General features: G+C 44.5%; 1 long non-coding RNA gene and 2 other non-coding genes across 4 annotated transcripts; 2 read left to right on the forward strand and 1 right to left on the reverse strand.

Annotated features, from left to right (window-relative positions):
* Nucleotides 1-2,695: 2,695 nt before the first annotated feature.
* LOC145348129 (uncharacterized) lies at nucleotides 2,696-16,728 on the reverse strand. 2 transcript variants are annotated; one of them, XR_013887911.1, is made up of 5 exons: nucleotides 16,621-16,728; nucleotides 14,795-14,910; nucleotides 5,728-6,033; nucleotides 3,104-3,165; nucleotides 2,696-2,913 (listed from the first exon to the last, which is right to left on the reverse strand). It is a non-coding gene; the product is annotated as an uncharacterized LOC145348129 (long non-coding RNA). The 2 variants fall into 2 exon arrangements; XR_013887910.1 differs by lacking the exon at nucleotides 5,728-6,033.
* A 5,149-nt stretch (nucleotides 16,729-21,877) lies between these two features.
* Nucleotides 21,878-21,949, forward strand: trnae-cuc (transfer RNA glutamic acid (anticodon CUC)). The gene has a single exon. It is a non-coding gene; the product is annotated as a tRNA-Glu (tRNA).
* An 865-nt stretch (nucleotides 21,950-22,814) lies between these two features.
* On the forward strand, nucleotides 22,815-22,886 carry trnad-guc (transfer RNA aspartic acid (anticodon GUC)). Its single transcript has one exon. It is a non-coding gene; the product is annotated as a tRNA-Asp (tRNA).
* Nucleotides 22,887-27,721: the final 4,835 nt, after the last annotated feature.

The raw sequence follows: 27,721 nt of genomic DNA on the forward strand, positions 1-27,721 counted from the left end.
GTTTGTTCTCACTGGAATGACAGAGATTGAGAGGCGACCTGATAGAGCTTTACACGATTGAATGGCATGAACAGAGTGGATAGTCAGATGCTCTTCTAGGGAGAAACATCAAGTACTAGGGGACATAGGTTTAACACGTGTGGGGAAAATTTTAGAGGAGATATGTGAGGCAAGTGTTTTTTTACACAGAGCATCGTGAATGTCTGGAATGCACTACCTGTGATGGGAACAGGCACGATAGTGGCATTTAAGAACAAAATAAACCACTACAGGAATAGGATGTGAATGGAAGGATATGGACTCCATAACTGCATATGCTTTTCGTTCAGGGAGGCATCATGATCGGTGCAGACTTGGAGGGTTGAAGGGCCTCTTCCTGTCCTGTACCTTTTTCTTTCTTCTTTGAGTAAAATACGGACCCCCAAATAGGGAAAGGGAGATACAATAATAATTACTTTGACAAATTTGTGCCGGAGAGAAGAAACGGGGAATAATCACATGAGACTTTACCTACTCCTAAAGGAACTGTGATTCAAACCACACAAGGGTCACTGAAGGAGACAGTGACCTACTTGAAGCAGGTTGCGACTTTGCTACATTCCTCTGAAGCATGTTTGGATGTTGAAATTAAAAAGAGTTCAATAAATGCAAGTTATTGCTTGGCAGAAGTTGCTGAAATTATACATGCTTCCAAAATAATTTCTGGTCACCCACAGAAACAGTTAATACTTAGACCAGTTTCAGATTCGATTAATGGAAGCAGAGTGATGAGAGGTAGAAGGTTGCTCGAGGAAGGAAAGATGGTGAGTGTGGATGAAAGATACTATCACTGCACTGGAAAGAAAAGATGGTCTGAAGGATTCAGACATAAATTAATTAGCCAAAAGAGAAAATGATGAAAATCTCAGCAGGTCTGGCAGCATCTGTAAGGAGAAAAAAGAGCTGATATTTTGAGTCCAGGTGACACTTTGTCAAATCTAAAAGGCATAGAAAGTGAGAGATATTTATATTGCAGGGTGAGGGAATGGAAGATGAGTCATAGTCACAGAAACCAGGAGAAAAGACTGTTAATGGTTGTCCACAGACAGAATAAAGAGTATGAATGGCCAAATGGCAGAGAAGCTAAAATGAGAGGCTAAGGTATGACAGATGAAGATATTGGAGGATGGGTTGGGGGGAAGGGGTCAAATGGATTGGACAGAGGTAACATTTAGAAAACAGGAAGAGGGAAAAAAATATGTCAAGGAAGGGGATTATGTGGCTGGGGGGGGGGTGGGGAGGAGGGGAAAAATGAAGAAAGACAATAAAGAAATAAAAGTTAGAGGACAGTAAGGAGCACATTTTAGAAGCACCACTTTGGAAAGTGGCATCTTTGGAACAGATGTGATGGGTTGCGGGATGGGGGTGGGTGGGGGGAGGGGAGGAACTGAGAGAAAGGGATGGAGTCCTTACAGGATGTAGGGTATAAAGAGCTTTCATACAGCTAGCTGTCGGAGTCAGTGGGCTTGTAATGGACATTGGTAGATAGTCTATTGCCAGAAATGGAGACAGAAAGGTCAAGAAAGGGAAGGGAACTGTCTGAGATGAAGCAGGTGAAGGTGATGGAGGGATGGAAACTGGAAGAAAAGTATAGCTCATTTTTCATTTCCTCACCCTGCAGTATAAATATCTCCCACTTTTTGTTCCTTCTAGCTTTGACAAATGATCACCTGGAGTCAAAACGTCACCTTTTTTCTCTCCTTACAGATGCTGCCAGACCTGCTGAGACTTTCCAGTGTTTTCTCTTTTGGTTTCAGAATCCAGTGTCCATTTTAACTCACTTTTATAAATTAATTAGCTATTGTTAAGGCACAATACAAGACCATTACACTACGTGATGTATACTATAGCAACTTGTATTTGTATCGTGTCTTTAATATAGCACTGCAGAAATTCACCAAGGATCCTTAGAAATCACCCTCCAAACTCACAAGTACATCAATACAGAAGAACAAGGCGAGTAGATACATGGGAAAGCTACCATGTATTGAAAGTTGTCCTCCATGACACCCTCCATTCTGATTAGAAAATGTATTGCTATTTTTATTTGTGCTGGGTCAAAATCCTGGAATTTCCTGCCTAACAGCATTGTGGTTGAACACACAGAATTTGGACTGCTGCTATTCCAGAAGACAGTTCACCACAACCTTCTCAAGGGCACCTGGGGATGGGCAATAAAAGCTGGCCAGCCAGCAAAGCCCATTTTCTTGGAAAGAAGAAATAACATTTAACTGAAGCATGATGAAACCAAGTATGACACCAAGTTATGCAAATATAGTCAAGCAGTGGACCAAAAGTGTTCTGATAGAAAAGGGTTTTAACGGGTATTTTAAAGGAGTAAAGTGAGGTAGACAGCTGAGAGGCTAAGGGCAGCAATCTCACTGGTTAGCGCCCAGATTGTTGAAGGCACAGAGATGAGAAGTGGGAACACTTGGAATTCCTGCCGGCCAGCAAATAATGGCAAGGAGACAACGGAGCAAATGTTCAAGCAAATAGCAAAAATATGGAAGAACTTATTAAATGTGGAAGGCAAATAAGAAGAATTGATGACAAATATCTTTCAACCTTAAAGACAATCACTGTCCCTGCAGTCACAGTTCCTCTTAGCCAAGCTCTGGTTTTCACTACTTGTTTGCTGTTGTGCTCATACCTTCACGGGTAGTTGGCTCTGTCTATCAGGTGTATCTGAGTCCATCTCCTGAGCAGGTAGATGCCATTATATTTACGCAAGATGCCAGTGGAAAATGTACCAACATGGCTCAACATCTCTCAGGAGTTTAACTTCAATGTGACAAGGATAAAATCCAGTGACAAGTTGGGTGTTTGCTTGGTTTAGTTCTCGGTTTGAAACGTCTGAGCAGTGACTGAAAGAGACTGAAACAGATCAGAGTCAAGTCAGTCTGGGATACGGAAATCTACATATCCCTGTAAACTGGAGATTAGACCTTGACCCTAGGCAAAGCTGCATACTGCTTCAAACTGGGGATTAGACCAAGACCCAAGTTAATGTTACATATCCCTTTAAACTGGGGATTAGACCCTGAAAATAGGAAATGGTACATACCTTTCAAACTAGGTTAGACTCTGACTTTAGGTTTTTGTAGGAGGGCTCCCAGGAAGCTTGGGCTGCAGCAAGATAGGAAAGAATGGAAAGGGTTAAGTAGGCAGCCTGGCTATAATATCCAAACTCACAGGTAGACATATGACAAATTACAAATAACTGCCTCCCAGGCAGCACTAAACAGGCACACCCCAGGTGATATCCTTCAGAGATTACAGCAGCAATAAAGAGTCAACACCACTAATCATGAACCAAAATGTCTAGAGAGGATGCATAGGGTCCATTGTGTGTCCAGAAAATGAATCATGTATCAGGAGATGGTGACAATTGACATACAGTTGAAATCTGCAAGCTAGAAGGTGTCTGCAGTGCTTTTGTATTATAACAACGTAGACAGGATATGTGCAATAGAACAATTAAAGATAAAAGCTCAAAGAATAACTCAGCAGCACAATGTGATAAAAATAGAATTTTAACCAGTTTAAAGTAACAGGATGATGACCTAATCGAAAGCTTGTATGCAACACATTGCAATGAGAAAAATACTATGAATGTTTAAGAACTGTGATTAACACAGTAGTTTGGAAACAAGCTGGAATTACAGCTTCGAGTATTCTCCTCAAGCATTTTGAATAAAGCCACTTTTGTTGAAACCCTACACAATCTCAGAGGCTCAGTTTGTTTAATCCCTCCAACAGGGGCTTAAACCTCACCCCAGGGAATTTTATATACCTCTTCAATGTAACTCAGGTATAACAAGGGAGTCTCGGTCTGTTTCCACCCCATCCAACACCTGAACTGGCTCACTCTGTTCTGTCCTCATGATTTTCCCTCAGTTCCCCTGATCCAGCGACCCTCATTACCCCTGTCCTTACTCATTGACTCTCAGTCCCTCATCCTAACCCATCCATTCTTTTCTTTGCACATCACTGGCTGTCAGTCCCCTCATTACTTGCTGACTGGGGGGGTGGGGGTGGGGGCGGGGGCAGGGGCGCGAGAACGGGAGGTTGAAACTACAGGAAGTATAACGGTTAATGGAAAGCAATGCAGCACGTTAGTATTTGAGGGGGAAGTTTCAGCTACATCAAAAATTTAAAAAATGGTAAAAGGAACTGGAACTCAGAAAATGTTGTGAATGGAGGTGTTAGGATCCAAGAAGAAGATACAAAAACTAGCATAAGGGCACTTTGTCAGAATGCTCGTAGTAATCGAAACAAGGTAGATGAGTTGACGGCACCAATCATTGCAAATGTGTGTCATTTAGTGGCCATTACAGAGACATGGTTGCAGTGTGGTCATGACTGGGAATTAAATGTCCAGGGATATCAGACTATTTGGAAGGATGAACAGGAAGTTAAGGGAGGTAGTGTAGCTCTGATATTGAAGAATGACATCAAGCTGGCAGTGAGAGCCGATACACTATTTATGGAGAAAAATGTTGAATCCATTTGGATGGAAATTATAAGTAGTCAGGAGAAAAGGTCACTGATAGGTGTAGATCATAAGGCTGCCAAATAATATCACGATGGGGCAAGTAATAATCAAAGAAATAACTGCTGCATTTAAAAATGGTAGGGCAATTATCATGGTGAATTTTAATCTCCTTGTCGATTGATTAAACCAGGTCATTGCAGCTGACACTGAGATGAGATGAGATGAGATTTAGAGCCAAACTGCAGAGGACACTGAAAATCTGCAAAGAGATATCAATAGTCTGAGTGAGTGGACAAGAGTCTGGCAGATGGAATTCAATGTTGGTAAATGTGAGGTCATCCATGTTGGTAGGAAAAACAGCAAAATAGACTATTATTTAAATGGTAAGGAAGTAGATGCTTACTACTATGCAGAGGGACCGGGGTGTCCTTCTGCATTATTCACAAAATGTTGATTTACAGGTGCAGCAGGTAATTAAGAAGGCAAATGGAATTGTGCCTTTCATTGCTAGGGTGATGGAGTGGAAAAAAAAACAGGGAGCTATTGGTATAGCTGTATAAGGTGCTGGTCAGGCCACATCTGTCGTACTGTGTACAGTTTTGGTCCCCTTACTTGAGAAAGAAAATACTGGCACTGGAGGGAGTGCAGAGGAGATTCATTAGATTGATTCTGGAGTGGAGAGGGTTTGCTTATGAGGCAAGACTGAGTAGACTGGGACTTTATTGTTTGGAATTCAAAAGAATGAGGGGGTTCTTGCAGAAACATGCAAGATTATTAAGGGAATAGATAAGATAGAGACTGGGAAGTTGTTTCCACTGGCCGATGAAATTAGAACTAGGGGGTATAGCCCCAAAATAAGGAGGAGCAGATGTAGGACTGAATTTGAGGAAGAAGATCCTCACCAAGAGGATTGTGAATCTGTGGGATTCCCTGCCCGCTGAAGTTGTTGAGGCGACCTCTTTAAATGTTTTAAGGTAAATATAGATTTTTGAACAGTGAAGGAATTAAGGGTTATGTTGAGCGGGCAGCTAAGTGCAGCTGAGTCCACAAAAAGATCAGCTATGTTCTTACTGAAGCTCAAGAGCCCAGACGGCCTACTCGTGCTCCCACATCTCTTGTTCTTATGTTTAGTACACTTCGTTTCTGACCCATGGCACCCCTGTAATTTTAGTCACTGTGTATCACTGACTTACACTCAATCACCGAGTAACCATTTCCTCAATCATGCACTTTGTCTCAGTTTTCACTCTCCAGACATGGTATTTCTTCAGCTATTTGAAGCAGACCTTCTCCAGGGAACCCTTCTTCCACTTGTTATAAGTTTTGTCCTGGGTGCAGTCCAGCTGCATGACCTGTGGCTGGTACCCATGGTTTGGCTGTCTCTCAAACCATGTGCACCTTTTTGAAGCTGGAGTGTTCCCTCCCATCTCTGGTGTAGTGTTCCAGTGCCATCACAAACTGTCATGCCTTACCTCATAGCCATACATCAGCATGTGGACCTGTCAATTGAAGAAACACATTGCAAATCAGACCCTGTCTCACAGACACCCACTAAACTTAACATCTCTCAACCAACTCACCATTCCTCCCCAGTTCAGTGACTATCAGTCCCCAAATCTTTCGCTCATGGTGTCAATCAACCTTTACTCAGCAACTCTCGGTGCCCCCCTCAATCTGAGTAAATATCACTGTCAATCAAACCCAGTTGTTCTGTCAACCAGGGTTTTACAAAATGGGGTCCCCGACTCCCAGCATGTTGCAAAGAGTCTCCAGGTCTGTGAAACTAGTGACTGACACATGACTAATAATTCTAGAACAAACTGACAATGTTTAAAAAGCAGCATTAGAAGAAGCAAATAGGCCTATCAGAGAGAAGGCATCTGTGGCACTGTATGCTCAAGAGGTCTTGGGCTGATTGGTCCAATTGACTTCATTGATCTCCCTGTTGCTGGACAGTAATGCCTGTTGCCAGCAGCAAAGATGGCATGGAAGAGGGGCATGTGATAAAACCATGAGCGACAGGAGCAGAATTAGGCACTCGTCCCATCAAGCCTGCTCCACCATTCATGCACAGCTAATATTTTCTTCCCTTTTTCACATAGCCCCAGATTCCCGTATAAATCAAAATCCTATCTATCTCTGTCTCAAAGACACTCAATGACCTGGCCTCCACAGCCTTCTGTGGCAAGGAGTTCTATAGATTCACCACTTCCTGGCTGAAGAAATTTCTCCTCATCTCTGATTTAAAGGATCATCCCTTTAACCTGAGTTTGTGCCCTCTGGTTCTAGTTTTTCCCCCACTAAGGATCATCCTTCTAAGCTCCAATGAGTAACAGAGTCCCCAGTTGATCGTCATATGACATGTTCTTCATTCCAGGGATCATTCTTTAAACCTCCTCTGAACTCTTTCCATGGGCAGCACATCCTCCCTTAGATACGGAGCCCAAAACAGCCGACAATACTCCAAATGGAGTCAGACCAGAGCCTTGTCCAACCTAAGAAGTACATCCCTGCTCTTGTATTCTACCCCTCTCGACATGAATGCTAATACTGCACTTGCCTTCCTAACTGCCAACTGAATCTGCATGTAAACCTTAAGAGAATTTTAAACAAGGATTCCCAAGTCCCTTTGTACTTCTGACTTCCTTAGCATTTCTCCACTTTGAAAATAGTCTATGCCTCTATTTCTCCTGCCAACATGCAAAACCTCACACTTTTCTACATTGAATTCCATGTGTCATTTCTTTACCTACTCTCCTAATCTATCCAAGTCCTTCTGCAGCGCACCTGCTTCTTCAATATTACCTGTCCCTATACATATGATTGTATCATCTGCAAAAATTGCAAGAGTGCCTTCAGTTCCTTCTCCCAAATCATTAATGTATATTGTGAAAAGTTGTGGTCCCACCACCAACCCCTGAGTCACACCATGAGTCACTGCTGCCATCCTGAAAAAGACTCCTTTATCCTCACTCTCTGCCTTCTGCAAGTCAGCCAATCCTCTATCCATGCCAGAACCTTACCTTAAACACCATGGCTCTTAACTTACTTAACAGTCTCAAATGTGGTACCTTGTCAAAGGCCTTCTGGAAATCTCAATAAATCAAATCCACTGGTTCTCCTTCATCTAACTTTTCTGTTACATCCTCAAAGAACTCTAATAGATTTGTCAGACATGACTTACCCTTGACGAAGCCCTGCTCACTCAACCCTATTTAATCATGCACTTCCAAATACTCCACAATCTCATCTTTAATAATGGACTCAAGAAGCTTGCCAATGACCAAAGTCAGGATAGCTGGCCTATAATATCTCATCTGCTGCCTCCCTCCCTTGCTTAACAGCGGTGTGTCACATTAACTACATTCCAGTCCTCTGGGACCTGCTCAGCTTCTACTGATTCGTGAAAGGTCACCACAAGTGCCTCCACAATTTGCTCAGCTTTCTCTTTTAGAACCCTGGGGTGCAGTTCATCTGGTCCAAGTGATCTGTTCACCTCCAGCCCTTTCACTTTAACCAAACGTTCTCTTTAGTGATGGCCACTGCACTCAACTGTATCCCTGTTTCTCCTGGAGCTCTGGCATCCTACTGCTGTCTTCCACCAGTGATGTGGTGTGGCATTGGTGTTAGTGAATGGCCCTTGGAGTGGGCAGCCTGTTCTCACACTGGATGACTGGCCTCGGGAAAATGGTTGGGCCACAGAATGGGCAGCTGAGTGGGTCGTCAAGCTGGTGGTTGTCGTGGCCTAAGCGGTGTGTGTGTGTGTGTGTGTGTGAGTGAGTGAGTGAGTGAGAGAGAAAGGGGTGAGTTGATGGGAATTATGAGGCATGGTTACTAAGATGGGAGATGACACAAAATTTGGTGGTATATTGGACAGTGAAGAAGGGTATCTATGATTGCAACAGGATCTTGATCAATTGGGCCAGTGGGCCGAATAATGACAGGTGGAGATTAATTTAGATAAATGTCAGGTGATACATTTTGATAGGTCATGTAGGGGCAGGAATTACTCAGTTAATGGTAAGGCACTGGAGAGAGTTAAGTAACATAGAGATCTAGGAGTACAGATTCATGCCCCTTGAAAGTGGAGCCACAGGTGGACAGGGAGATGAAGGTGGCAGTTGGCATGTTTGGTTTCATTGGGTAGAGCATTAAATGGACTTCCTGTTGCAGTTGTACACAACATTGTTACAGCCACATTTGGCACACTATACAGTCCTGGTCACCCTATTATAGAAATTATATCATTAAACCACAAAGAGTGCAGAAAAGATTTACTAGATAGTACGGAACTCAACGGTTTGCGTTATAAAGGGAGGCTAGACAGACCAAAACTTCTATTTCTGCCCTGGAGCATAGGAGTCTTAGGGCTGAACTTATCAAGGTCTTTGAAATAATGAGATGTGCAGATAAGGTAGATAGTCAGCACTTTTTTTTCCAAAATAGAGGAGTCTAAAACTGGATGGCATATGTTTAAACTATGGGAGGGCAATTTCTTTTCATTCAGAGTGTGGGGATTGTATTGAGCTAGGTGCCAGGTGCTTTGGTGGAGCTTGGTAAAATATTTCTTTTTTAAAAAGCGTTTAGACAGTTACATTGGAAAGATGAGTCCACAGTGATATGGGCAAATATGGACAATTGGGACTAGCTTAGTGGTTAAAACGGGGAAGAAAGGACAAGGTGGGTTGAAGTGCCTGTGAACCTCTAACAGACTATAAATGGGTGCACATGAGAGTGGCGTGAAAATGCACGTCTGTACACGAGTGGGGTGCGAGCGCACACAGAGCAGGGGCAGGACAGGCGCGTGCAGTGGGGGGGATGGCCAGTACCGCGCCAGTGGGGGGGTGGGCGGGAGTCGGCGCGCGCAAGGGGAGGGTCGAGCGCTCCCCCGAGGGATGGGTGAGTGCTCGTGAGAGGGGCGAGCGCACATCTGGAGAGGAACAAGTGCACGCACGAGAGAGACAGAGGCAAAGTCGTGCATGAGAGTTTGGCGACCGCGCACACAAGAGGGGTGAGCATGAGTCTGACGGAGGAGTGAGTGTGAGTGTGACAGAGGGGTGATTATGCATGTCTGTGAGAGGGGTGAGTGTGCGGTTGTCCGGGAGAGGAGTGTGTGTCCATGTCTGAGGGAGTGGTGAGTGTGCATCCGTATGAGGGAGGGTGAGTGTGCGTGTATACAAGGGAGTGGTGAGTGCGTGTGTGCACGAGAGAGGGGTGAGTGCATGTGTGTCGGAGAGAGGGGTGAGTGCATGTGTGTCGGAGAGAGGGTGAGTGCATGTGTGTCGGAGAGAGGGGTGAGTGCATGTGTCCAAGAGAGGGGTGAGTGTGTGCATGTCCGAGAGAGGGGCGAGTGTACATTTGTCTGAGAGAGGGTTGAGTTTGTGTGTGTCCGAGAGAGGGGTGAGTGTGCACGTATCTGAAAGAGGGGTGAATGTGGATGCGTCGTACAGAGGGATGGGTGCATGTGTCTGAGCGAGGGGTGAGTGCGTATGTCTGAGAAAGTGGCGAGTGGGCATGTGGCTATGCGGAATTGGTGACTGTGTGTGTATATATGAGAGAGTGTCGATATGTGCATGTGCGAGGTATGTAAGAGTGATGTGTGTCTCTGCGTCTGTGTGAATGTGACAGGAGTGAGTGTGCATGTCTTTGAGAGAGGGTCAGTGACTGAGAGAGGGGTGAGCGTCTCTCTGAGAGTAGACAAGAGTGTGCATTTGAGATATGTGCGAAGGAGAAATTTGCATGTGTCCAAAAAGAGAATCAACTTCCCAAATCATTCCTCCCATTAAAATGAAAGAAATTCAGAATTTCTTTTTAAACAACAGAATCTTTGAGTTGTCACCAGGTCACCCACCTCAAAAGTAGGTTCTACTCCAGGATTACTGTTAAAGAGCCATGCGAGGTTAGCTTGGCAAGGCATAAATGGGAGGGAGCCACATGGCTGGTGAATATATTTGTGACTGTTTGCCACCTCCTCATTCCAATGTAAGCAGAGATAAAGCTAGAAAAGACTGGTTTACAATTGATTTGCGTGTTCATACCAATTTTGTGTTTATAAAGCAGTGTCAATATGAGAATGCTTGGGGTTTGCTGATGCTCTTGGGAGGTATGTAAAGAACTATGGCTTAAAATGATCGGGAAACCCTGATCGAGATCATCATCACAACAAATCATCACAAACAAATCTAGCCAACCAGACATCATCACAGAGACACCACTCTTCTACAGGTTGCTGTAAATCCAAAATATCCATTCAGTACAATTTTGACACACTGAGACCATGGACAATCCAAACAAACACATACAAGTCAATCAGACCCAGCTCTTAGAACCAACCCACACTTGAGTGCCAAGAAATGGATTAAGCCAACGCCAGTGGCCCAGCCACATATCAAAGCAAATATGCCAGTGAATAAAATCCAGAAGACACAGAGGGGAGGTAGGTAGAGGAGGAGGTGGGAATTACGTGAGGTTTAGAATTGCTGTTAATTCTCCTTCAACCCCATCACACAAGTGGGCCAATTTTGCAAAATCCGTCACCTCTCCCCAGATCCAATATATTCCCCAACATCGAGAAACAGAGACTGTTTGAGCCAAAATGCGAGTCTAATCCTAGTCAGAGGATTTCAAGGATCCTGGTTTCCAGCAAATATCCCTCTCCATTGCTCAGTGAATTGTGTCAAAGATGGTGCCTTGTGGAATGGAGGACAACTCACCATCCACAAAAATCCAAATATCTTCTTTCCCAGATCTTCCCAGACCTGAGGCTTTCTTGTCTGCTTTGTCCAATACTTAGGGCACTCTGACCCCCTTACCCAAAGTTGCCGAGGGATCATCGGCCTCCAATTGTTACCCATAGTGAGCAATCTGTACATCTTCTACGTAACCAGTACTGATAAATTCTAGCAGACCAGGTATTGTTATTGATTTGTAGGTACACCAGAGCGAGTGAGAGCCTGTAAAACTGACATATCGTGGCATGAACCCGAAAACACCAATTCTGTAGAGGAAGAAAGAGACATCAAGAAATGAGTGGGTTAAAAAAAAATCCACAAAGAGACGTCAGGGTTTTAACCCAAATAAGAAACAAACCAACAGACAGGCATCAGACCATCAACACAAGTCAAGAAATCTAAAAATGCAGAAATCAGGTATGAACCCCAAAGTTCATTATATCAACAGATAAATTAAACCTAACACAATACAAAGCTCCTGAAAATAAACCACAATGCAGCACAGAGCTGCTGTGCATAAACCACAACACAGCAGACATTCCCCCATAAGTAAACCCCAACACAATAAAACAGCCCCTTGCAAATAGATCTGAACACAGCTGCCTGTAAGTGAACTATAACACAATACAGAGCCCCCTGTAAATAAACCCCAACAAAACATAAAGCCCCCTATGAATAAAACACAACACATGGCTTCTGCATATGAAGCTCAACACAACACAGGGCACTATAAATAAAGCTGAGAGTAATGGAATTTTAGTTTTCATCTTGATGATGGCTGAAAACAAAGTATCGTGGAAATCCAACACTGAATGTGAAGGTCAGGAACAAGTGAAGCTCTCAAACATTATATAGATATATTAATGAGATAGGAAAGGATATAGAGCAAAGATAGATCAAAAAAGTTGAGATGTACGTCAAACTTGAAATATGTGACTGGCAGGAAAGCCCATTGAGGTCAATGTCTGATCACTGATTTTATACTACCCCGATCTCCACACACCTGGATTGCACTCTCCTTTACAACCCAATGTCATTGTTCCTCAGTTCTTCCCCTACTATCCAGTCCCAGTACCCAGTCAGTTCCGAGACCTTCTCTGATTTTGTTTCCGATTGATGGAGGTTAAGGGCCAGGATTCAGCATGGAATTGCAATCCTCTGAGACCCCATTACTTACTGATGGAGAGTTAATTGTCAAATTGCAGAATTTTACAGCACAGTAGGAGGTCATTCAGGCCATCATGATTTTTGAAGAAGCAACTTAACTAGGGCATCTTCAGTATTCACACTGCAACCCTTATGACATTTGAAATCGCAAAGTTCTGTTGTGAGAGCACTGTAATGGAACCTGCAATTCTTGGAGTCAGAGTAAATAGTGCTGATGGGCTGTGGGCACTGGGGGTCCAGCAGAGTAGGACAGATGGGAAGAAACAGCATGCAGATGCCTTCAATTCTGAGCTTATGCTATTAGATATCCATGCACCCCAGAACTCTAAACATCCACACACAAGAACTTCCGCTCTTTTCATGTGACCAAACTGTCACAAAACATTATGCACATAAGTAAGTTTTTTCAGTTGACTGAGTGGTGGTGCAGTTGCAAAAAAAGCATACAAATTTTGAGAGGCAAATATAAAATTGCTTCATTGTTTCCATTCCTTTAAGGTAATTGAATGACTAGAATCGGCCATATAGTTCATAGCGTTTAAGTTACATGTACAGGTGATTCTGGTGGATCTATCCAAACAACAGTGATGTGCGAAATGTGCTACTTTGTTATACACTGTAATCATGGAATTAGGGTTGAGGGAAATCTGATCTCAGATGAGAATCATTAGATAATTCTTGAAGGAAAGGATTTGGAACAATTTCTGAGAAGGATTAGACTTTGTGGCTGATTTTGTTTGCCAAATATGCTGAGTAGACTGTCTGAGATTTAAATATGTTAATTAACATGCAGTTTATAGTTTACATTCATTGTAATTGCCTATTGATACAAGTCTAAGTTGATTTCAGTCTACTATTAAAGTAGTTAACACCAAGTTAACACCAAGTAGTTGACACCAAGATTGGGGGAAAGGCAAATTGTGCGGAGGGTGTGGAGAGTCTGCAGAAGGATCTAGATAGGCTGGGCGAATGGGCCAGGAAATGGCAAATGGAATTTAATGTTGGCAAGTGTGAGGTGGTCCACTTTGGTAGGAAGAATGGTAGGAAGGACTATTACTTACGTGGCGAAAAACTGCAGCAGGCGACGGTGCAGAGGGACCTCGGGGTCCTTGTGCATGAGTCGCAAAAACCCAGCTTGCAGGTGCAGCAGGTGGTCAGGAAGGCGAATGGGATGCTGGCCTTCATAGCGAGGGGGATTGAATATAAAAGTAGGGAGGTCTTGCTGCAGCTGTATAGGGCATTGGTGAGGCCGCAGCTGGAGTACTGTGTGCAGTTTTGGGCGCCGCACCTGCGCAAGGATATTTTGGCCCTGGAGGGAGTGCAGAGGAGGTTTACTAGGCTGATACCGGAGTTGAGGGGATTGAGCTATGAGGAGAGGCTGAATAAACTAGGCTTGTACTCGTTAGAGTTTAGAAGAATGAGGGGAGATCTCATTGAGACGTATAAGATGATGAATGGGATGGATAGGATAGAGGTGGAGAGACTCTTCCCGCTCAAAAAAGACAGTAGGACTAGGGGGCACAGCCTCAAGATAAAGGGGAGGCGGTTTAGAACGGAGTTGAGGAGGAACTTCTTCACTCAAAGGGTGGTGAATCTCTGGAATTCTCTGCCCGTTGAAGTGGTGGAGGCTGCCTCGCTAAATATTTTTAAGAAGCGGGTTGATGGGTTCTTGATAAGAGAGGGGATTAAGGGTTATGGGGAGAGGGCCGGAAAGTGGAACTGAGCCACAACAGATCAGCCATGATCTTATTGAATGGCGGGGCAGGCTCGAAGGGCTAGATGGCCTACTCCTGCTCCTATTTCTTATGTTCTTATGTTCTTATGTAGTTATAAGGTGAAGACTTGACCATTGTTTGTTTCAATACTTGTGCACCAAATTTGGTTCTTAATATTATAGATTTCCCCAGGGAATGTCAAATAACCCCTAATGCTACATGCCATAAACCACAAAGGCAGATAAAGCTGGATAGTTACATATTAGCCAGTACAACCTGAATAGGCAGAATGGCCTCATTCCATGCTGTAAATATCTGCAATTACTATGAAAAGAGGTGGCCTAAATATGAGGTACAACTGTAAGTTATATGGATGGTCTAAACCCAGAAACAACTAGAGAGGAAACCAAAGTGTATAGCAGTCAGACAGCTGAAAACACCACAAAGTGGCACAAGGGGCATAAGAAACTGAAGAAGACAAAATTTGTAGAGTGCAGAAATTTTAGAGAAGTTGTAAAGCTTGAGGAGTTTGCAGAAATATGGGAAATGCAAGTCCATGAAGGAGTGAGAACATGAGGTTGAGAACACTAAAATTAAGGTGTTGACAAACTTGGAGCTACTTTAGTTAGATACTAACAGCTACTTACATTCACTGCCCACTGAATGAAGAAAAAAACTTTGATGCTTGTGTGGACGCACTTCAAGGTCACAGCAGCAGTTGAGTTCACAGATTCTGTCATGTCACAGCTAAAAATGGGTAACACTGGAAAAGCAGGAGAGACAGAAAGGCCTTACGATGTAGGAAGGACACTATTAAAGGTAAAATTTTGCCATGCATGAATTGGCAGTTTCCAACTTCTCAATCTGCCAAAATTAAGTTGCGGGTCAAAAACAAAGTAGATTTTTTTTTTAAGGGAGGATATGAGTTTGATTTTCAAAACTGCTTCTTACAATGTGGAGTCCACTGCCTGAAATAGCAGTGGAATCAAATTTAATGCTCACTTTCAGTGGGATATTAGATGATTATTTAAGGTCTACAGGGATAAGGCAGAGGGAGTGGATTAATTTGATCATGCAGAGAGTCATCACAGGTACAATGGCCCACATGTCTTCAGTGTCTGCTCTATCAGTATACAGTATCATGCAATTTTGAGGTCCAAGCTTAGACCTATTTGACACCAACTTGACAGAGAGGCAGGGAGTCAGTAATGAGCTAAGATAGCACATTCAAAATAGCCAGAGTAGAATTTTGCAAGGAACCCAGGGCAAAGAGTCCCAAGTAACTCATCATTCCATTCTCTCCAAATTTCTGAGTTTGAAATCAGGACAAGTATAGCAACCAAGGAGATTACTGGAAAAGTGGACAGTTGAATCAAAAATCAGCCATTTAAAAAGAAAAAATTACAAGATGTGGGGATCCTTGGCTGGCTATCATGTACTGCTCATTGCGCATTAATTTGAGAAGGTAAAAGTGAGTTGTCTTCTTAAATCTCTGCAGTTCCTGTGGTGTGATTACACACACTGTGCTCTTAGTGGGAGTCCCAAGATTTCGACCCAGTGGCAGTGCAGGAATCGTGATATATTTCCAAGTCAGAATTGTGTGTGTCTTTGAAGGTCAATTCCTAAATGCACAATGGATGGTAGAACAAGTTCAACGGGTTGAATGGCCTCCTTCTGCTCCACGGCTCCTGCTGACAGCGCTCACGTCAACGAAATTAACCATTGTGACCTTACAAAGCCAGAGTGTGTGGGGGGGAACTGTAAGATGGGAGAAGGGGTGTGTGACGGCAGGAGAGTTGTGTGACTGGAGGTGTGTGATAGGGGAGTGCGTGACGGGGGGCACGTGACGAGGGGGGCGCATGACGGTGGAGTATGACGGGGGGGGCGCATGACAGGGGTGCATGATAGGAGGGCGCATGACAGGGGTGTGTGTGACGAGGGGGGCGCATGAGACGAGGGGGGCGCATGACGAAGGGTAGCACGACGGGAGGGCTCGTGACGGGGGGTTGTGTAACAGACGTTTGTGTGACGAGCAGGGTGCTAGTGGGGGTGACGGGGGAGGTGATGGGGTGACGGTGGGGTGACGTGCGATGACGGGGTGTGTGTGACAGGGGTTTTATGTGTGATGGGGGGTGACAGGAAGGGGCATCACAGAGGGGTGGCAGAGGGGTGATGGGGGAAAGTGATGGGGGAGGGTGATGGGGGGTGTGACGGGGACGTGATAGGAGGGTGACGGGTGGGGGTTATTGGCAGATGACGGGGGATGACGTGGATGGTGATGGGGGAAGGCGGCTGAGGGGCTACCTTCGCCGACTGGATCTGCAACCTGAGACACTGCTGCTCCGGCAGCCACCACGGCGCCAGTCCCAGGCCCACAGGGCCTGGTGGCTGCCGGCCACCAGTCAACCCTCTGACTGTCGACTTCAACACCGTCCACAGTAGCCCAATGTCCAGCACCCTCTGAACAACAAACCTGCAAACCTCCTCCGTATTCACGACTTTGAATCACAGTCCACTTTGTTTTTTTTTCCGTAACGCGGCTTTATTTGAAAGCAGCGTAGGTCCCCCAACACAGTGAAGTCAGCACGTTATCGTGTCTGACGCACTGGCGGGTCACGTGGTGAGAAGCTGTTGCTGGGGAAAGAAAAATATGTCAATCAAACGAGCTGTAGTTACTCCTGCACACAAGTTTGAATGATGCAACGCAAACGCACAATCTACAATATTCCGAAATATACGGAGAAACATCGAGGAAACATTATATATAAATACAGCAACAGTAAATAAATAAATGTGTAGAAAAATGACATCAAAATATAAAAGATGATAGAATTTTCAAGTTCAGTCTATCGCCTTCGCGGTCCTATGATCTTCTCCACTTAGGAATGTGCAAACTGACTCAATTTAAGTTTTTGATTAAAATGTTTTCTTATGAATGGTATTGGCGATCTTAAAAGTGGACATATCTCCTGGTCCGGATTTAATTCCTCCCTGCCCAGGGAGGTGCCGGGGGGCTTCAGAATAGCTAATGTGGCCCAATTGTTAAGAAAATTTGTAGAGGCAAGTCAAGGAACTGCAGACCAGTGAATCTCATGTATACGATCGGGAAACTACTGGAGAAGATTCTGAAGTAGAGAATCTACCTATTTTTTGGAAGGCAAGGTTTTGCCAGCGGGAGATCATACCGAACAAATTTGATTGATTTTTTTTGAGCATGTAACCAAGTGTGTGGCTGAGGGTAGTGCAGCTGATGTAGCTTATATGAATTTCAGCAAAGACTTTGACAAAGTCCCACATGGGAGACTCATTAAGAAGGTTAATGTACATGGATACAGGGTGATCTGACAAGGTGGAATCATAATTGTCTTAGCGGTAGGAGATAGGGTGGTGACAGGCGGCTGTTTAGTGACTGGAGGCCAGTGGCCAGTAGTGCACCACAGGGATCCGTGCTGGACCCCCAATTATTCATCATTTATACAAATGACATAGATGATTATGTGGGGGGTAGGATCAATAAGCTGGTCAATGACACAAAGATTGGCCAGGTGGTTAACAGTGAGTTTGAGTGTCTTGTGTTACAGGAAGTTATAAATGACATGGCCAAATAGGCTGATAAGTGGCAGGTGGAATTTAACCCTGAAAACTGTGAGGTGATGCACTTTGGAAGAAGTAATTTGAGAAGGAAGTATACTATGTAAGATCTGACACTGGGAACTTCCAAAGAACAAAGGGACATTGGGGTGTTTATCCAAAGATCTCTGAAGGTGAAAAGGCAGGTTAACAGTGTGGTCAAAAAGACATATGGCACACAGACCTTTATCAGTCGGGGTCTGGATTACAAAAGCAGAGATTTCATGATGGACTTGCATAGAACTTTGGTGAGGCCACAGTTGGAGTACAGTGTGCAGTTCTGGACGCCACATTATAGGAAGGATTTGAATACAGTGAAAGGAGTGCAGAGGAGATTTACCAGTCTGTTGCCCGGGATGGAAAATTTGAGATATGAAGAGATTTTGGATTGGCTTGGGTTGATTTTGTTGCAGCAGAGAAAAATGGGGGTGACCAGATTGAGGTGTTCAAGGTTATGAGAGCCATGGATAGGGTGGATAGGGAGCAGCTATTCCTCTTAGTTGAAGTGTCAGTAGTGAGGGGACACAAATTAAAAGTGAGGGGTGGGACGTTCAGGGGACATTTGAGAAAAAAAAAATTCTGCTCAGGGTGGTGACAGTCTGGAATGCACTGCCTGGGAGAGTGGTGGAGGTGCAATGGCTCAATGCCTCTCATCCTTTACAAAGTACCTGGATGAAAACTTGGCATGTCATAACATTCATGGCTATGAGCCAGTGCTAGCAAATGAGATTAGGTGGGTTGGTCAGAGCCTTTCATGCATTGGTGCAAAGTCGATGGTCCGAGGGACCTCTTCTGCACTGTAGTATTCTGTGATCTCGTTGTCTCAATTGGAATTTCCTGCACTGCCAACCCCCACAAATCCACAATCGTGTGTATATACAATAAGAAGTGTCCAGCTTATATGTGTTTAACACACAGGAATGAGTGATGTTTTTGGATATGACAGTTTCAAAACTTAGATTTTAAGATTTTTTTATGCATATTCACCAATGCACTGTTGGATGGCATGTAGGTTAACTAACTGAGAAAAGCATAATGGTAGCAGAAGCCGAATCATGATGACGATATAAATAAAACAAGTAATCATAAATCATAGTATCATTATCGATGATCATTAAAATAAAGTCTGGTACAAAATAATGAATCATTTCACAATTATGAATGTTTGCAAATGCAAAAACACTGCTGACATGAGGGGAATAAAAACTAGTTTATGTTTATGTAGCGAATGGTCATGGCCTTGTCAGAGAGGATGATATGGAGATGCTGGTGTTGGACTGGGGTAAACACAGTAAGAAGTCTCACAACACCAGGTTATAGTCCAACGGTTTTGATAGTAAACCCACAAGTTTTCGGGTTTTGCCCCTTCGTCAGGTGAGTGGAGAGTTCTGGTCTCTGACAGAGCACCAGAACTCTCCACTCACCTGTCGAAGATGCAAACCCCGAAAACTTGTGGGCTTACTATCAAATAAACCTGTTGGACTTTAACTTGGTTGCTGTGAGACTTCTTACTTGTCAGAAAGTGCAGAGGAGGCATTCAAATATGTAATACAAAAGAAATTGTGTTATCTGAAAAAGTGAAATCAGACATATTGCAGGGAAATGTGGGGAAGGAGGAGGAGTGGAAATCGATGTGTTGCTTTTTCAACAAGCCACTTTGGGCACTATGCGTGTAATGAGATCCTTGTATTCTGTGATAGTGCTGTCATTCTACGTTTCCCAACTGATGCCTGCAGAAAATTCATAAGAACATAAGAAATAGGAGCAGGAGTAGGCCAACCAGCCCTTCGAGCCTGCCCCGCCATTCAATAAGATCATGGCTGATCTGTCGTGGCTCAGTTCCACATTCCCGCCCTCTCCCCATAACCCTTAATCCCCTCTCTTATCAAAAACCCATCAACCCGCGTCTTAAAAATATTTAGCGAGGTAGCCTCCACCACATCAACGGGCAGAGAATTCCAGAGATTCACCACCCTTTGAGTGAAGAAGTTCTTCTTCAACTCCGTTCTAAACTGCCCCCCCTTTATCTTGAGGCTGTGCCCCCTAGTCCTACTATCCTTTCTGAGCGGGAAGAGTCTCTCCACCTCTATCCTATCCATCCCATTCATCATCTTATACGTCTCAATGAGATCCCCCCTCATTCTTCTAAACTCTAACAAGTACAAGCCTAGTTTATTCAGCCTCTCCTCATAGCTCAACCCCCTCAACTCCGGCATCAGCCTAGTAAACCTCCTCTGCACTCCCTCCAAGGCCAAAATATCCTTGCGTAAGTACGGCGCCCAAAACTGCACACAGTACTCTAGCTGCGGCCTCACCAATGCCCTATATAGCCGCAGCAAGACCTCCCTACTTTTATATTCAATCCCCCTCGCGATGAAGGCCAGCATCCCATTCGCCTTCCTGACCGCCTGCTGCACCTGCAGGCTGGGTTTTTTGTGACTCATGCACAAGGACCCCGAGGTCCCTCTGCACCGTCGCCTGCTGCAGTTTTTCTCCACGTAAGTAATAATCCTTCCTACCATTATTCCTACCAAAGTGGACCACCTCGCACTTGCCAACATTAAATTCCATTTGCCATTTCCTGGCCCATTCGCCCAGCCTATCTAGATCCTTCTGTAGACTCTCCCCACCCTCCGCACAATTTGCCTTTCCACCAATTTTGGTGTCATCAGCAAATTTCGACACCCTCCTCCAGATCATCTATATAAATGGTAAATAGCTGAGGCCCCAGCACCGACCCCTGGGGCACTCCACTAGTCACCATCCGCCAATCCGAATAGCACCCATTGACCCCCACTCTCTGCCTCCTATTTGACAACCAGTCCTCTATCCATGCTAACACCCTACCCCCAACTCCATGCCCCCTGACCTTCTACAATAACCTCTTGTGAGGTACCTTGTCAAACGCCTTCTGAAAATCAAGAAATTCCCATGTCGTTACTGTCTGGTTCTGTTTCCACCATTCACAGTCCTCCACATTTCTGTCGGCTGTGGCCTCTGCGCATTGCCTTAGGGAGTCGTTGTTTGCCTTCTAATGAATCCTTCAACATTTTTTTAAAAGGTAGTGTCGAAAATCAAAGAAGTACGGAAGACAATAGATAAGTTGTCTTTGTATTTCTAAAACAAAAGCTTTCAGTTATACCGCGTTTTAATATAGCTATTGTGGCAAATGGTGATTACAGTCATAGAGTCACAAAGGTTTACGGTCTGGAAACAGGCCCTTCGGTCCAACATGCCTATGCCGCCCTTTCTTTAACCATTAAACTAGTCCCAGTTGCCTGCATTTGGCCCAGATCCCACTGTACCCATCTTGCTTTTCAAAGGACAAAATTTTACCCTCGAGTACTAATTCTGGCAGCTTGTTCCAGACATCCGCTATGCTCTGAATGAAAACAACTACCTTTCTGGACCATTTGTATCTCTCCCCTCTGACCTCAAGCAATTGGATGACAACAGGCTCATAATACGTAAATATTTATGGTTAATATTGCGAAATTTTCAAACAGATTATATGGATATTAGAATGCATGTTACTGCCAGTTATGAATATGTTATCCAGGTCGTGCTGTTTATGACACGCATTGTTTCAGTGTCGGACGAGTTGCAAATGGTATGATGGCGGGAAGATGGTGGAAAACTGTTGAAATTAGCTGAATGTTGAGCACACCAAGCGGAACAACATTTGCACAGAGTCCTCGGGCTGAAGTGCAAGGTCGTGAACAACCGGAACATCTGTTGTGTGTCGTATAAATAAAACCGGTGATTTTTTTTTCTCATTATTCTGTTTTGTTGGGTTCACGTTGCCACAAACGGTGAAAGCAGCCCTTGTGTTTCAGTGCAGTTGTGTGGGCTTGTATTGTGCACAACTTGATTGAGAAATATTAGCGAATCAGAGGACAGAGATTACGAATTAAAGCAGATTCAGTATAACAAAATAAATGGACCATGAAACAAGATCGGTAAGGAGTAGAGTCTTTGAAATCCATTAACGGTCAGAAAACCAAACAAACAACGTAAATACAATTTACATTACGTTGCTTGTTCACTTACGTTGTATTTCTGCATTTTGAGCTGTGACTCTTGCAACTGGTGTCTAGAGTTCCCTGGTGGTCTAGTGGTTAGGATTCGGCGCTCTCACCGCCGCGGCCCGGGTTCGATTCCCGGTCAGGGAAGGTGTGTTTTATTTTCATTCTCCAAACAAGTGATCAGATAATAGCAAGCTCTGGCTAATTTGTTTATCACTTGTTTATTTAACGATACACTAATTCAAATGTTTGCTAAGTTACCAAGAGTATTTGGGATAACAGGCGAAGCTAATAATTGTACAATGCTGCCAGCGTGTATTGTATTGGCCTCAGGTCAGAAGGAGTTCAAATGTACATGGTAAAATGGCGAAAGTTCTGCCCTTATTCAACTGGGTGAAAGGCTTCATTGTGTTGGGATCGTGTCGCTCTGTTTCAAAAACAGCTGAGAAACTGATTATTTTTCGAAGCCGTGATAGGACCATGGAAATTGAGCTTCTAAAAATTATCATCGGAGACACAGAATAGAAAAAAAAACTTCAACTTCCAGACTTTAGAAACGGTTTGGAAACTTGGTTCATTTTCCAATGGGCGACAGAGCTGTGCCCGATTCAGATTTTAACTGAGGCAGCAGTTACAAAAAGGATAGATTGACAACTGCTGAATCTATATCGAACAATTAATGAAATAAAAATAGCTGCAGAAATAAACTCTCCATATTTGCATCTGATTCAGTATGATGCTTTGTTTTTTTTTGCTGAATGTTCAAACTTTAACTCCGGAAATACAAAAGAGAATACGAGAGAAAAAAAACAACTCAGATCAGCTGAAGAGCACGTTGGGATTTCAAGCGGTTTCGAGTTTAAAAAAAGCAAAATACTGCTGCTGCTTAGAGCAGCTGTTTGCTCCATTCAACAACACTATGTATTGGAGATGAAAGAACAAACTTCATCGCAGTTATTGCTCTGAAGGTGTCCGTAGCAAATGCACAATGCATCATTTCGAAGTCAGCGCTTCCTCGTTAGTATAGTGGTTAGTATCCCCGCCTGTCACGCGGGAGACCGGGGTTCAATTCCCCGACGGGGAGTATATTACATTCTTTTTGATACAAAATTTTCCTGCTGCTGCTCTCGAACTTCAAAAAACATTTATCAAGACAGAAGCTTTTTAAATAAATTGAACAGTCAAATTTTTACATTTACATTCGAACGGACAGTATTCATGCAGGCAGATCAAGGTTTTTTCAATTGATCAACATTGTAGCTAACCCAGAGCAGCCAGTGAAAAGGGATCTTATGATGCGCGTCGCCCCATTGTGATTCCAGAAAACATGCTGCTTACTCTCTTTCCAAGATTAAAAAAAAGTAAGATTACACTCTCTTGAATCGCAGAACTGTTCCTGAGAAGAAGAAGCTGGTTGTCCGTCAGCACCAACTCTTAGAGTAAGCAACTCACTTAGTCTGATTCCGTTGCCTCCACATAATGCTGCGCTTGTTGCGCACATTGAAGTTGGCCCATACGATGTTGTGGGCATCACAGAGACATGGTTGCAAGGGGATCAGGGCTGGGATCCAAATATCCAAGAATATGTGTCCTTATCCAAAGGCTAGGCAGATGGGCAAAGCGAGCGAGGTTGCATTGTCAGCAAAGAATGAAGTTAAATCGATAGCAAGAAGTGATATTGCATCAGAAGGCAGAAAATCTCTATGGGTAGAGTTAAGGAATCGCAAAGGTAAAACGACCCTGATGGAAGATGTGTGCGGGCCCCTTAGCAGTAGTCAGGATGTGCGGCTGAAAATAAATCAGGAAACAGAAAAGCCATATAAAAAAAGGCAAAATTACAATAATCATGGGGAATTTCAATATGCAGGTGGACTGGGAAAAACAGGTAGATAGTGGATCCCAAGAAAATGAATTTTTGGAATGACTAAGAGATGATTTCTTTTTGGGAGCAGCATGTGACAGCCTTCCAGGAAACAGACAATTCAGGATTTAGTGACTTGTGGCAGACTTGATGAGGGAACTTAAAGTGAAAAAACCATGCGGGAGCAGCGACCACAATACAATAGAATGTATCTTGCAGGTTGAGAGGAAGAAGCTGGAATCGGATGTAGTGGTATTACAATTAAATAAAGGTAACAACAAAGATATGAGGGAGGAGCTGGTCAAAGTTGATTGGAAAGGGAGCCTAGCAGGGAAAACAGTAGAACAGCAATGGCAGGAGTTTGGCTGGGGGGTGGGGGGGGGGGGGGTGGAACGGTGGTCGTTATTCGGGAGAAACAACAGAAATTTATCTCAAGGAGGAGGAAACATGCTAAGGGGAGGACGAGGCATCCATGGCAGATGATGGTAGTCAAGGACAGCATAAAAGCAAAAGAAAAAAATCATGTAAAGTAGCGAGGATGAGTGGGAAGCCAGAGTATTGGGAAGTCTTTAAAAGCGAGCACAGGGCAACTAAATAAAGAATAAGGGAGAGAAAATGCAACTTGAGTGCACCCCAGCTAGTAACATAAAGGAAGACAGGAAGAGTTTTTTTTTCATTATATAAAACATAAGAGAGGGGCAAGAGTAGACATTGGACCTCTGGAAAATGAGGCTGGAGAAATAATAATAGAAAACAAAGAAATGGCAGAGGAACTGAATCGTTACTTTGCATCAGTTTTCATGGTGGAAGACATCAATGGGAGCCAGAGCACGAGGGGAATCGGGGGCACAGGTGAGTGCAGTGGTCACCAATAAGGAGAAGATTATGGGCAAATATAAAGGTCTGAAAGTGGACAAGTCACCTGAACTGGATGGAATACACCCCAGGGTTCTAAAGGAGAAAGCTGAGGAAACTGTGGAGACATTGATGGTGAACTTTCAGGAAACACTCGAGGCAGGGAGGGTCCCAAAAGACTGAAACATAGCTAAAGTAACATTGTTGTTTAACAAGGGAAGGAGGGAAATTATAGGTTGGTTAGCCTAACTTAAGTCAGGGAGAACACAGAGTGCTTGGAAGTGCATGATCAAATAGGACTGTGTCAGCATGGCAAGACTTTAGATTCATTATTAGAGATGAGATCACAGAGTGCTTGGAAGTGCATGATAAAATAGGACAGAGTCAGCACAGCTTCATTAAGGGGAGATCATGCCTGACAAAAGTGGATGAGCTGGTGGCGCAGATCGACACAAATGGATACGATCTGGTGGCCATTACAGAGACGTGGCTGCAGGGTGACAGGGACTGGGAGCTGAATGTACAGGGCTATCAAGTGTTTAGGAAGGATAGGCAGGAGGGAAAAGGGGGGGGCGTAGCTCTGCTGATTAAGGATAGCATCACGGTGGTAGCAAGGGATGATATTGGAGCCAAGGAGCAGAGGGTGGAATCGTTGTGGGTGGAGATTAGGAACAGCAAAGGGAGGAAGACGCTGGTGGGTATCGTCTATAGGCCCCCGAATAATGATCTGGAGGTGGGGCGGGCTGTTAACGCGCAAATAAGTGCGGCGTGCAGGAATGGGACGACCGTAGTTATGGGGGATTTCAATCTGCATATTGATTGGTCGACCCATGTTGGACGCGGGGGGCTCGAGGAAGAGTTCTTGGAATGCTGCCGGGATAGTTTCCTCGAACAGTGTGTGTTGGAGCCGACGAGGGAGCGAGCTATCTTGGATCTGGTGCTATGTAATGAGGCGGGTAGAATTAGGGACCTTGCGGTGAAGGATCCTCTTGGGGAGAGTGATCATTGTATGGTGGAGTTTCTGGTGCAGATGGAGGAGGAGAAAGTGGGTTCCCGGACACGCGTCCTTTGTTTGAATAGAGGGGAGTACGGTAGGATGAGAGAAGAATTGGCGAATGTGGACTGGGGGAGCGCGTTGGAGGGAGGGTCTGTTGAGGAGCAGTGGAGGATCTTTAAGGAGATCTTTCTTGGTGCTCAGCGGAAATTTATTCCAATGGTCAAAAAGGATAGTAGGAGGAGAGGTAATAAGCCATGGATAACGAAGGAGGTGAAGGAAAGTGTTAAACTAAAAGTGGAGGAATTTAGAGTAGCTAAGAGTAGTGGGCGAGAAGAGGATTGGGAGAGGTTTAAATGTCAACAAAGATTGACAAAGAAGTTGATAAAGAAGGGTAGGAGAAACTATGAAGCTGGGCTAGCGCTTAATATAAAAAAGGATAGCAAGAGTTTTTATAAATATATAAAAAGGAAGAGGCTGGCTAGGGTGAATGTTGGTCCTTTAGAGGATGAGAAAGGGGACCTAGTGGTAGGGGATGGGGATATGGCTAAGGTATTGAATAACTTTTCTGTTTCTGTCTTCACGGAGGAGGACGTGAATAATTTGCCGGGTGTTAGCGATGGAAAGGTGGTAGGACTGGAGGGTCTTAATGACATTACTGTTACTAGAGAGGCGGTGCTCGACAGACTGGAGGGGCTGATTGTGGACAAGTCCCCAGGACCGGATGGAATGCATCCGAGGGTTCTGAAAGAAATGGCGGAGGTGATAGTGGATGCCTTGGTGGTTATTTTCCAAACGTCGCTGGATTCCAGGGAAGTGCCGGATGATTGGAAAACGGCTAATGTTACGCCGTTGTTTAAGAAGGGTGCCAGGCAAAAGGCGGGGAATTATAGGCCGGTTAGTTTAACGTCTGTGGTGGGTAAAATGTTAGAATCTGTCATTAAGGAGGAAATTGCGAGGCATCTTGAAGGGAATTGCTTGATAGAGCAGACGCAGCATGGTTTCATTAAAGGGAAGTCGTGTCTGACAAATTTACTGGAGTTCTATGAGGATGTGCCTAGTGCGGTGGATAGAGGAGAGCCGGTGGATGTGGTCTTTCTAGATTTTCAGAAGGCGTTTGACAAAGTGCCTCACAAGAGGTCATTGCAGAAGGTCGAGGGACATGGAGTTGGGGGTAGGGTGTTAGCGTGGATAGAGGATTGGTTGTCAAATAAGAGGCAGAGAGTGGGGGTCAACGGGTGCTATTCGGATTGGCGGATGGTGACTAGTGGAGTGCCCCAGGGGTCGGTGCTGGGGCCTCAGCTTTTTACCATTTATATAGATGATCTCGAGGAGGGAACCGAGTGTAGAGTGTCGAAATTTGCTGATGACACCAAGATTGGTGGAACGGCAAATTGTGCGGAGGGTGTGGAGAGTCTGCAGAAGGATCTAGATAGGCTGGGCGAATGGGCCAGGAAATGGCAAATGGAATTTAATGTTGGCAAGTGTGAGGTGGTCCACTTTGGTAGGAAGAATGGTAGGAAGGACTATTACTTACGGGGCGAAAAACTGCAACAGACGACGGTGCAGAGGGACCTCGTCCTTGTGCATGAGTCGCAAAAACCCAGCTTGCAGGTGCAGCAGGTGGTCAGGAAGGCGAATGGGATGCTGGCCTTCATAGCGAGGGGGATTGAATATAAAAGTAGGGAGGTCTTGCTGCAGCTGTATAGGGCATTGGTGAGGCCGCAACTGGAGTACTGTGTGCATTTTTGGGCGCCGCACCTGCGCAAAGATATTTTGGCCTTGGAGGGAGTGCAGAGGAGGTTTACTAGGCTGATACCGGAGTTGAGGGGGTTGAGCTATGAGGAGAGGCTGAATAAACTGGGCTTGTACTCGTTAGAGTTTAGAAGAATGAGAGGAGATCTCATTGAGACGTATAAGATGATGAATGGGATGGATAGGATAGAGGTGGAAAGACTCTTCCCGCTCAAAAAAGACAATAGGACTAGGGGGCACAGCCTCAAGATAAAAGGGGGGCGGTTTAGAACAGAGTTGAGGAGGAACTTTTTCACTCAAAGGGTGGTGAATCTCTGGAATTCTCTGCCCGTTGAAGTGGTGGAGGCTGCCTCGCTAAATATTTTTAAGACACGGGTTGATGGGTTTTTGATAGGAGAGGGGATTAAGGGTTATGGGGAGAGGGCGGGAAAGTGGAACTGAGCAGCGACAGATC

The sequence above is a fragment of the Carcharhinus amblyrhynchos genome, chromosome 9 (genome assembly GCF_965287045.1).
Source record: "Carcharhinus amblyrhynchos chromosome 9, sCarAmb.v2.hapA, whole genome shotgun sequence".
Lineage (NCBI taxonomy): Eukaryota > Metazoa > Chordata > Chondrichthyes > Carcharhiniformes > Carcharhinidae > Carcharhinus > Carcharhinus amblyrhynchos.